The following is a 12,424-nucleotide window of genomic DNA, read 5'->3' as shown; positions in this document are numbered from 1 at the left end:
ACTCACTCGCTCCAATACCACCTCACAATGCTGCTCAAATGATTCTGCTATGCATCTTTCCCAGCACAGATTCCTATCAAATAAATGTTCCCAAGCTTTGTCCAATTCCTTTGACAGAGCCACTTCCTGCTCTCCTTGCATGGCTCCTTTGACAGGAAACTAGAGTGCATGGATGTCCTCGACAGGGAATGTAGTATGTGAATCCTCTGCTTCTGATACACTTTTTATCTAAAGTTTTCCTTATCTCAATCTTGCCTGTCTGTGTCGCACATCAGCACATAAGACTTAACTGGTTATGAATGATGGCGTGATCACACAAACTTGCACTCGTTTCTCAGAGCCGTCTACTACCCCGCTTAATGGTTCTGTTGTTATATCACATTTGATTGGTTCTACAACTCACTTCTGCGCTGTGCAGTTGTGCACTTGAGGCAGTTTCATGGTCCTGCTGCAGGATTGTTGTTCTTTTTAAATTCTGCAGTCTTTCAGCTTTTATCATTAAAGGAATAGTGGCATCAAAAATGTTACTGGCTCACAAGATGGGCCAGCATCAAAAATATATATAAAAAAATATTCATTAAGAAAGTTCCTATGTAAACTTTTGAGCAAATGAGGCTCAAAGTCACAGATTTAAAGCACTAGGAGGCATCCATTTTGTGAAATAGATGAGCCTCCTGTGCTTGTGTTCATTTCAGCCCTTGCGGCACTAATGAAGCAAAAGCCAGCCAGCTCTAATAAACAAAAGCTACCAGCAGGTGGCTTTTGCTTCATTATTGCCGGAGAGCAGAGATTAACACAAGCTGCTGCTGGTAAGTGCTTTAAATTACTGCAAAATAAATGCTGCGTTTTTTTTTCTAATTTAGAAAGAAAACCGCAGCATTTATAACGTTGGGGGGAGCCCTGGAGACTCAAAGCTGAAGCCACAGCAAACATAAATACAACTTTGTTGTATTTAAATATGCTACGGTTTTCTTTCTACGTTTCCCAGAGCCATAGAAACTTAGAAAGAAAACCGCAGCAATTAGAAATACAAAGTTGTATTTATGACTGCGGCGGCTTCAGCTTTGAGTGTCCTGGGCTCCCTCGTGTCGGGGGAGCCCAGGAGACTCATAGCTGAAGCCACAGCAAACCTAAATACTACATTGTTGTATTTAGAAATGCAGCGGTTTTCTTCCTACATTTTCCGGAGCCCGAGAAACATAGAAAGAAAACCGCAGCATTTAGAAATACAACAACGTTGTATTTCTGACTGCAGTGGCTTTCACTCTGAGTCTTCTGGGTCGGGGAGCCCAGGAGACTCAAAGCTGAAGCCACAACAAACCTAAATACAACATTGTTGTATTTAAAAATGCTGCAGTTTTCTTTCTACGAATACCGCAGCATTTACAAATACAACAACATTGCATTTCTGACTGCAGCGGCGGCTTTTGCTTGGAGTCTCCTGGACATCCCCGACCCGGGGGAGCCAAAGAGACTCAAAGCGAAAGCCCCCACAGTCAGAAATACAACGTTATTGTATTTATGATTGCCGTGGTTTTCCAACCACTGCAATCACAAATACAACAATGTTGTATTTATAATTGCCGCGCCTTTGCTTTTTGCCTTTCATATTACATTTTCTGTGCTTCCCTGGGTTTAGGGAGCACCGAAAATGTAAAATGAAAGTGAAGGCAGCCTCCGAGCATATGTAGAGCTCTGCTCCGGCTGCAGTAAGCAAAAGCTCCCAGCACGGGGCTTTTGCTGCTTGTTTAGTGCCGCCAGGGCAGAGTTTAACATGAGCTGAGGAGGCTGCCTGAAATGGCAAAATGCATGCTCCCATGTAAACGCTTTGAGCCTTGTTTGGTCAAAAGTTTACATAGGAACTTTCATTAAAATTATGTTTAATGGATGTTTTTCATTATTGCCCGTCTTTTGGGACAATAATATTTCTGAGCGCACTATTCCTTTAAGCCCTATTTTGGCTACTTATCAATCTTTTTATGCTATCTGCCACATTACATATGCCAGCCTTCCTTCTATTTAATGTTTACCTGTTACCTCTGCCATTTTACCATCTACCTCCCAGCCATCACCATCTGCCAAAGGCGGTCACTGAACACCAGTATGTTGGTCTGGTCCTTGGATGTCCAAAGGCGCCTGGTATAACACTCAGCAGATATCCTCCATCCTCCAGCCATCCAGGAACTTCTTGTGTCTGGTGACCAGTGAATTACTCTGTTCCTGGCAAATGTGTTTTCATTACAACAGCCCCAGCAACCTCTTAATATAGGTCTAGCTCTGCCTGTAGTAGGCCAAATATATTAGAACTTCAAATGTTTTATTTTACTAACATACAACCAGATGTCGTTTCCTCTAAACATTAACAAAGGCCTGGTAATTACAAAACTCGACTGCTGAATGTCTAATCTGTGACAGGATGTTTTTAAACCTAATGGTCAAGACATTTGTGAATAGCTTGGTATCCCCATTTATTAAAGCAATCAGCGTGTAGTTGAAAGTCTCCGTTACTCGGTCCCTAACTCCACTTAAATGCTGGTAGACTGATCCTTATAAAAACTGCAAGTGAAATATTTAGAATTATATCCAATGGAAGTGGGAAGGACTGGAGCACTGATGAATAAACAAACCTGAGTAGTGCGTGTGTGGGACACACCCACCCATGCACCACCTTCTCATGGCCTCTAGGTGTCAAAAGCCAGCACTTTTTGCTCATCCTAAAGAACTGCACGGCCTCTTATCAGCGGCTATGGAGGGCAGGTCGAATAGAGGAAAGGGTGCTATTGACTAAGAGTTCAGTAGTCACTATGGCAAGGACCATGTATGTATTCTTGAATATAGTCCTCATTCCTCCATACGTTTGCACAGTGATAGTGACCCTAAACCTCCTCTCTTGTTGAGCTAGTACATGGCCACTGTGTTGTCCGTCATTATCAGGACATTATTTCCTCGTACAGAGGGCAGAAAGGCCTTCAGCACTAGTCTGATTGCCCTCATCTCCAAAGGGTTGACATGTAGCTTGGACTCCGATAGAGACCAACAACCGATGATTGTCAGAACATTGGTGTGGGCTCCCCACCCCGTGTGTGAGGGGTCCGTTACTGCTGTTATCTCCGGCCATGGCTGCCAAAAAGATTCTCCCTTTAGAATGTTGTCTTTGCAAGCCCACCAGAGAAGGTCCTGAGCAACCTGGTGAAAACCCTTGGGCGGAAGTCAGCCCAAATGGCAGAACTCAAAACTGAAGCAGAACAGCCAACCGCGAACCTCAGGTACTTTCTGTGCTTGAGATGGATAGGCACATGAAAGTAAGAATTCTGAAGGTCTAATGACTCTATCCAGTCTTGGAGCTGGAGAGCCTAAAGGATCTGAGAAAGGGTAACCATCTTGAACTTGTCCATCCTGAGGAACTTGTTCAAGTTTCTTAAGTCCACGATGGGTCTCAGTCCTCCGTCCTTTTTACCAACCCTTGTTCCTTTCCGCTACAGGTACATGTTCTATTGCACCTTTCTCTAGCACGGTAAACATTTCCTGCACAAGGAGCGAATCCAGAATTTTGAAAGAGTTGTTCCCCGGTGGATGATCCTGAGGCCTTTTTTGGAAAGGCAGTTACCATGGGCCACAGTTTCCAGTGACCAAGCATCTGAAGTAATGCCCCGCCATTCGGTCCGATGCTGAGTAAGTCTGCCTCCCACCGGGGTCTTGTAAGTCAAGGGCTCTGAGTGGTTTAGAGGCGGCTGAAGCAGAGGCTGATGGGCTGACTTAGCACCTCTCCCTTGCCCACCACGAGGGAATCTTCTCTGGCCTCTTTGACCTGCTTGTCCCCTTCCTCTTCCAAATGAGGAGTAGAATCGAAAGGAATTACTCCTCCAGGAAGATGAGCCCGAACAGGGTTGATGAGGTCTGCAGCTTTTCCAAACTCTCTTCTGCCTTGCTGCCGAACAGCCTCGAGGGCATGATGAGTAGTCTAGTTTGCACATCTGGTGCAAACCCCAATTTCCTCAACCATGCAAATCTGTGTAACACTGTGCTAGGAGCCATGGATCTGCTGATGCTGTCTGCAGTATCCAAACCTGAATGGAGACATTCACCCATTGCCTCCTTAACATCCTTGATGATTGCCAGGAAGCCGTCTCTTTCCTCTCCTTCCGGGATGTGGTCAGCGGCCATAGCAACACAGTCCCATCAGGGTAAACATAAATCTTGATAATGTGCAAGTCACATTTGTAGACTTTAATGCCATACTACTAGCGGTGAAAACGTTTCTCGCCCAGGCATCCACTCTCCCTATCAGGAGGGATGGATGGGTATGCTGACTGCTTGGTAGATGTAGCAGCCTGAACCACCAAGCTTTCTGGTGTGGGATACTTAGTGAGATACTCCGGGTCACTGCTGGATGGTCTGTACTTCCTTGCAAAGTTTTTATTTACTGCAGCTGCAGTTTCTGGTGTCTCCCCATTTGCAGAGACCCTTTTCTGTAATGTCATGTGAAAGGGCAAAATGGGGCCTTTCTGAGGACCCTGATCCAAGATGTCCGTCATGTCATCCTCCTCATAAGACGGAGTAGGCCTACTCCATCCTAAAAACTCAATAACCTTTCCCATGGCTCTGTCATGATGCCTACCTCCAAGGAGCCAGGTCCGACCCAGCAACCCCAGAGGCAGGCATCATTTCCCCCAGGGAAGTGCCAGCGGGCCCAAGCTGGGGCCCTTTGGACGCAGTCCTGGCGCCTTAGGCGCCAGGCTCATGTTGGACCTCTGTCCTGGCGCCTTAGGCGCCAGGCTCATAAAGCTAGACATGTGTTCAAGTGTTTTAATGTGAACTTACCTGATGCAGACCATGCTGCCACATCCAGGCCCTCTTGAGGCCTGAATAGGAACTACTTTACCTGTGGGACTACTTTCCACCCGGGTGTGGTCGGGGAAGGATACATACCTGATCGGAGGAAGGATACACACTTGGAACTTCTTCCAAAGCTATTTAAACCACACCCGATCAGCAACTCACGCTTCGCGTTGTTCTGCTCCTCGCAGCTGGACGCTCACCGTGTCAGCTCCTGCATCTGGACTTCAGCCACGCCTGTCAGCATCCTGGGTCACCTGCAAAGGGAGACAAGAGACCTACCAGCTTTTCTGCACCACGGAGACATCACCGACGATCCTGAAAGGGAAGACATCATTTTTAAAAGCATTTCGTTACGATCGCTGCAGCCCTGCATTTCACTCACCTTTCCTGGGTACCTCCATCTTCAGCAGCGATCATCCGGATACACAGCCACTTCCCAGAGCCTAGAGAAAAAGACAAGAATAAGAGGTGAGAGAAGGAAGGGAATAGGAAAAGCTCAGTTTCCTTCTAAGACTTACCTATTGGGTCATTCCCATTTCATTTCGGGTCTTGCTGCTTCCAAGCAGGACCCCGGCCCCTATGGGGAAAAAAGACAGACATTAGATGAGCGAATGCAAAAACATTACCTGAGCGCTCATCTAGGACTTACCAGATCTTTACTGGAACTGCACGTTTCATTTCAGGTCGGCGCCATATCTCCGGCATTCCGAACCCCGGCCCCTATGGGGAAAAGACATCAACATCAGCGCTTTGTTGCAAGAAGTCTCCAAAGGAATCTTCATTCATCACCTGAAAAAATACAATGAACATTATTATTTAAAGCTTGAACTTTTGAACTTGCAACAGAACTTTTACAGCGCCTTACCAGTATAATCAAGCTTACCTGAACTCCCATCCAACCTCAATCCAGTGAAGTAACTGGGTTCAACGCGCCCCTGCGTCAGAAGCAGGATGGAGAGCTCGTCTTTTCAGACCCTAAGGTGAGACTTCAAGGGGAATCGTGGAAGGGTATCGTGGAGGGTTGGAAGAGAGTGGGGGGCTTGAGCATAACTCAGTCAGTAGGTAATACTCCCTTTTCACGCACAGGGGAATATTCCTGCGAGCCGGAGAAGCCAGAGTAGAGGGCCCTTCCTGTCCATCTTCAGAGTCCTGCGCTTCACCATTGAAGAAGCATCAGCACTCGAAGCCAGACCTGCGCCTCTGTGGGAATCAGGTGAGCGTTACAGCTCTTCTGTATGAAGAGTCAGCATGCTCAATTGGGTCTGGTTTGCGAAACTCTAATTCTAGCGAGGTATCCAACCCACTGGCTGACTGAAGATTGTCGTATAGGTCTGTTAGCCTGGACTCATCAGAGATTAGTTCCTCTGGCACATTAGAAGTGCTGAACTGTAGCCCAAAAGGTGGTATATTGTCATCAGAGGGTTCATCCTCCTCATAAACGGCTGACAAAGACTTAAAATAGTATTTTTTAGGTAAAGGTTTCAAACCTTTTCCTGTACCACTACTGGCTTTGACAATTTTAAAGTAGTCGTCGACAACTGCATTGAAATCGGTGCCGATTTAGTCATGTCAACTTCAGTATTGCAGTCGAGGGTTCCGATGCCCGACGGAGTCAGCAAAGTTGTCGACTTCTAGTGCTTCTTCGACAGAACCCTAGATGGGTTAGGTTCCTGACTCGTCGAAGCCCTCGATGATTTTTCATTGAATCGAGAACACTTGATGCAAAACCGACTAAAGGCTTGGTTTCGAAGATTTTGGGCCTCATTACACGGTAGGCGCTAAGATACCGCCTTTACCTGCATGGCACTAATAACGTGTCCATGTAGGTAAGAGGCCGCTAATAATGTGGCATCATGAGTACGCGGGCACGAGCTTAGCGCCATGCTGGTAAGTACCCTACCGCCATGCTGTTAAAGACCCCGTAAATACCCTTAGCGGCACCGATGAAAGCGCTGATAGCACTTCCGACCTCCTACAACACGGCATTAGCGGTGACCGCTATTAGCGGTCACTGTAAATAAGTGGAACCGGAAGTTGCGTCATCGCATAGGAAAGGGAAATAACACGGCGGCCATCTTTGAAAACACAATCCATTGCCATCCTCTGCCCCCAGGACCTGCATCCACACCAGAGCCATACAAAATCCTTCAAGACCCACTGACAATGCCCAAGGCAATTAAAAAAAGGAGCAGAGCGGCAGCCTAAGGAGCGATTTACCCATGAAGAGCTCATTATGCTCACTGACACGTTTGCTGCTAACACAGAGGTGGTGTTCACCAATGACATGCGGCGTGTCACCCTAATAAAAAAAAGGCGGTCTGGGCAGAGGTGGCCCAGAAAGTCAGTGCAGTGGGCACCACCCCCCGCACTGTGAAAGATGTCAGGAAGCGGTGGGACGATCTCCGCCTCCGTGTACGCAGCATCCTGGCTGCCAACTGGAACCTGGCCATGGGCACAGGAGGAAGTGGAGGATCCCCAATTAAACTAATGGAGTGGGAGGAGACCTGTGCGAGCACCATAGGTGTGGAATCTATCGAGGGAGTCGGCGAAATGGAGCGTGATGTGCCCACATTGTCAGATGGAGGTGAGTGTCCACACAAAACACTGCACTCTGAAAGATGATATACCTCCCCAAATGTGAGCCCTAAATCATCTCATGGATGTGGCCATCAAACATACATGCACACAACCCTGCCCATGTGAGGTTCACATCCCAACAAACACACATGCGTGCATCACCACAGACAAGTGTCACCCAGACTCATGATGCATGAATGACTCACCCAACAGTCCTACGACCTGTATGCCCAAACATGAAGTCCGAATGCATAGAACAGCATGATGAACAACATCTGCATGAAGCACATTGACCAATCACCAATGCCATCCCCCACTTTGTCCCCCATAGGCTCACAGGCAGACAGCAATGAGCAGGACACTGCGACACCGGCTCCCCCTGCCAAGAAACAACCCAGGGGAAAGGAGTCAGGCAACATCGCCAGCACGTCGAGGGGCACAGGGAAGAGTGCACTCCCGCAGAGGGCCAAACACACCAAGCCACCCACGTCACCAAGACGTGAACCTACGGCAGAACCAATTGCAGCACCCACTCTAGTAATCCCCCCAACGCACGAACCACCCGCGGAAGGGACACTGTCTTCTGCCAATAGTTCCATCGGCGAGGTAGCAGCCACAGCACCCATGTCCGATGTGGAGGACACTTGTGACTTGGCCATACAACAACACACACCCAGCCCCCAGCAGTCAAAAGAACCAAGCCCTCGCCCCATATCACAATCCAGCAGCCATGCCCAGTCTGGTGATGAAATCGTGGCAGGGTGCTGGAGTCCACCGGTGTCATCATCTGATGCTGCACCTATAGAACAAGGTGCGGCACCCACCCCACGAGCAAGACACAGTGGCCATGACATGGCCATCATCAGACAGCGGCAGGAGGACATCACTGTGCTGGTTGGCCAGCATGTGGATGAGGCAGCACGTTTGAGGGAGGAGTGCAGGGAGCATGCAAGGGACATCAGACAGGCCATGGAAGCCAGCACCAACAGGCTATGTGAGGAAATGTCACTTGTGAGGCAGGTCCTCATACGCATAGCTGACGCAATGGACAGACAGAAGCCCTCACCGGCACCGGAACAACCGTGCACCTCCTCCTCTGCCAGCTCAAGGCAGACCAGCCCCCGGTGCCGGTCCTTGCGAGATATGCAGCGCACAACCTCTCAACCCCCTAACGGTGGCAGTGGGGATGGGAACTAGGGCCAGCCAGATGTTGCTGAAACATGTACAGCAAGGCAGCACTGTTGTACCAGCCATACATGGGGTTGTTGTGGGGGGAGGAGGGAAAGTGTGTTTTGGGAGTGTTGTGGGGGGAGGGGGGAAAGGGTGTTTTGGGAGTGTTGTGGGGGTTGGGGGGAAAGGGTGTTTGGGTAGTTGGGTCCATGCACTTCTTTACCTCATTTTGTAATTTGTAATTTGTTTTATTTGTAACGTACACCATCAGGCCCAGAGGCATCAGGGCACAACTTGTGCAGAGTTACATACAAAGCATATAAACATACATAATTTTAAGCAAGGGCAAATGTACATACATAATAATCAGCGAGTATATCAATATACATAATTTACAGGGCAGATGTTTTACATGAGACAGAGACAAAAGGTGTACAGCAGGCGAGATGAGTGGGCCGATGCTAGTAGGGCTTTGGTGTGCAAAGCTTGTTTCAATGTTGATTGAAGAGCCATGATTTCGTTTTGGACTTGAATGCGTTAAAAGAATCTTCAGATCTGATGGTGATAGGGAGGGCATTCCATAGCTTGGAAGCAAGGATAGGGAAGCTTGTGCCCCCCGCTTTTTGGAGTTTGAACCTAGGGATCGATAAACAGTAGGTCTGGGCAGTTCTTTGAGGTTGGGTAGGTGCATGGCGGGATAGCCGACTGCAGAGGTACGGGGGGCCTTGTTGGCCAAGCATTTGTGCGTGAGGGCAAGTGCTTTCAGTGAATATAATATATTATATATATATATTTCATAATATATTAAACACACCGGTGACAAGTTAAATCACAGAATTGGACCTTATCATTGTGTATGTGTGCTTTATTGGGGGACAGGGCCCAGTGTGCACTTCACCACAAAACCCAGTGGACAAATACCCACATCCATTCAACAGAGTTAAACTATGTGAATCAGAATATTTGGTCGATCAGATGCTGACGCACAGCATGTCCCTCCTGGGCATCACCACCTGCAAGACCTGCAGCCCCGTCTCCTCCCTCCTCATCCCCATCATCATCCTCATCAGGTGGTTGCATTTCAATGTCAGGGGGCATTGGCACATTCCGCCTGATACACATATTGTGCAGCATGACACATGCCATGGTGATCTTGGCCACCTTCTCATGGCCGTACAGGAGTGCCCCACCCGACCTGCTGAGGCACCGGAACTGTGTCTTCATAAGGCCAAATGTCTGCTCAATTACCACACGGGTACGGGTATGTGCATGATTGTATTCCTCTTCGTGCCTGTTCTGTGGGTTCCGTACAGGGGTAAGGAGCCACCTCTTCAGGGGATAGCCAGCATCACCTGCATGGGTGCAACAATGAGTATGTGTTAGTGTTTACATCAAGTGGAACCTGTACATATCACACAAATCAACTTTGCATTGTGATTGACATCCACAAATCCCAGCATGCATGGAGGCAATCAGAGTAACTGCAATGTGGGAAGGTGAGGTAATCCTTGCAAGTGGACATGCACCATGCATGCCTACAGCAGTTATTGTCATGTTCTGGGCGAGGTCAAGTCATTAGTGTTTCTGGGCCCTGGCAACGTTTGTACCACACTGCTAGTGTACTGCCATTCTGTAATCGATGTCCCCATGCTGTGAAGTGGCACTTCAGTAGTGGTGTACGGGTGTGGATCAGTACAATGGCTACAGGTGATCCCTTTGTATGCACTCAAGGGCGCATATCTGTTGTGATGTTGTTCAGCGTACATTTCCATTTTGCATATTGGCTGCATGTCGCTGCTTTGTATTATATAGAGTATGGTATGATGTGCAATGTGGATAGATATGTCATGTTTGGCGTATTGGAATAATGTCTTTGTTGTGCAGCTTACAACTTGCATGTGGTTTTGTGTCAGGTCCATTGTGGACTGCCTTCGTGGACAGTGGTGTAAATCTGTATGTCCATTTTTTCTACAGACAACAGTCCACACCCAGTTGGAGTATGCATCTCCCCCCCGGCAATCACACCCAGTTGGAGTATGCATCTCCCCCCCCCAAATCACAATCCACATCACACTGCCATGTGCTTGCCCTGCTACTCACCAAGTAGCCACGAACGTTGTCCAGCTTGTCGTTCCATGTAGCGTGGTATCGTTGAGATCCGCAGGACCATTGAATCATGGGTTGATCCGGGATATCGAGCACAACAATGTGTGATGATCTTATTAGAGTCACATACCATTTGGACGTTGATGGAGTGGTATTGCTTTCTGTTTCGGTAGACTTCCTCATTGGCATGTGGGACCACCAGTTCCACATGGGTACAGTCGATAGCCCCGATGCAACTAGGGATGCCTGCCAGAGAATAGAAGCCAACTTTGGTGTTGGAGATCTCCTGGGCAGTCCGTGGCAGTGATATGTGTTCACTTGTGTGCTTCAGGAGGGCATCGAGCACCTGGTTCAGCGTGTGCGAGAATACTGGTTGTGATATGCCATGCATCTGCCCTACCGTATGCTGGTAGGTGCCTGTGGCCAAGAAGCGGAGCACAGTTACCACCTTCAGTAGAGGGGGGATGGCAGTACGGATGTCTATGAGGCTGACGATGTCGTTGTGTATCATGTCCACAATGGTGGTGATGGTACCCCGGTCCAGACGGTACAGGGTGTGTATCTGCTCCGGGGTTAGGTTGAATGGACTGGCTCTAATCCTGGGGATTGGTGGCTGCCTCTGTGGTATGACTAGGTGCACTGGTGGTACTTGCTGGGCCTGTCTCGCCCTCCCCCTCCTGCATCTCCTCTGTGCTGCCTGTTGTTGTTGGTGCTGCAATGCAATCATGTCCTCCAGCCCATGTAATGCTGCTAGTATTGGAATCATCTTGGTTTGTGAATGGGTGTGGGAAGGGGTGTGGTGTGCGCCTTTTGTGCTGCCCCAGTCTCCATTGCCTCCACCTGTGCTGATTGTGGCCACCTGTGGCAGTTGGGAACACTGCACATGTCCCTTAACAGGTGGATCGCGATGCCGGTATTTCTGCCTTGCCGGTATGGGCTTTTTGGGCCTGCTCCATGCCGCTATTAGCATGTCCGCATGCCTTGTGATGAACTCCTATTTCTGCCATGCCGCTAATGCCGTCATGAGGGGTCGCGCGCCCGCAACCTTGCCGCTATTAGGGGCAACGTTCTTAGCGATGCCGCTAATAGCGGATAGATTGGTCGTGATTGGCAGGAGCTGTTAGCGATACCGGTAATCCTTTACTGGCATTGCTTTTCCCTTACCGCCTACTGTGTAATGAGGCCCATCGTCTTCGACTTCCCTTTGTCGTCCTTTTGCGGAGCGACACGAGCATGGCTTTTCTGCTTGTCCTTCGAGGGGGTCGAGGCCCCATTCTCAAAGATTTTAAGCATCTCACTACGAAATGCATCCCATTTTGCAGGGGAATCAGATTTCGTCGGACACCGAATTACCTCCGTCGAGGAATCACTTGAGGTCAAAGGTGACCTATGATGCCTTTTCTTGGCCTTCTTCGAAGAAGATGAAGAATGGCGCGATTTACTTCTCGATCGAGACCGTTTAGATTTTTTGCATCAGGAAGAATACCTCAACTCATCCGTCTTTTTTTAACGCTTCGAAGTGACTTAACGCTTCGAGTGGCTTCGAAGGTAACCTCTGCACTGCCAATTTACTTTTACGCACGCTGAGAGCCTTTTCGGTCATCGCCTGACAGGAGTCACAGTTAGAAGTACTTTGCCCGGAAACCAGACACCACAGACATATGCGGTGGGTGTGGTTGATCGACATCTTTGACCCGCAGTCTTGGCACTTCTTGAAGCCCGATTTCGGCGT

The 12,424-nt window shown here is 48.6% G+C and overlaps 1 protein-coding gene across 2 annotated transcripts in view; it reads right to left on the bottom strand.

Moving 5' to 3' along the window:
• SLC7A5 (solute carrier family 7 member 5) overlaps window positions 1–12,424 on the bottom strand; it is a 657,550-nt gene that overhangs the window by 490,290 nt on the left and 154,836 nt on the right. The window lies entirely within an intron of this gene.

Source organism: Ambystoma mexicanum, chromosome 1q, assembly GCF_040938575.1.
Source record: "Ambystoma mexicanum isolate Mex_15411 chromosome 1q, UKY_AmexF1_1, whole genome shotgun sequence".
Classification (NCBI taxonomy): domain Eukaryota; kingdom Metazoa; phylum Chordata; class Amphibia; order Caudata; family Ambystomatidae; genus Ambystoma; species Ambystoma mexicanum.
The sequence above is the reverse complement of the archived record's forward strand: the minus strand, read 5'-3'. Positions and strand labels throughout refer to the sequence as shown.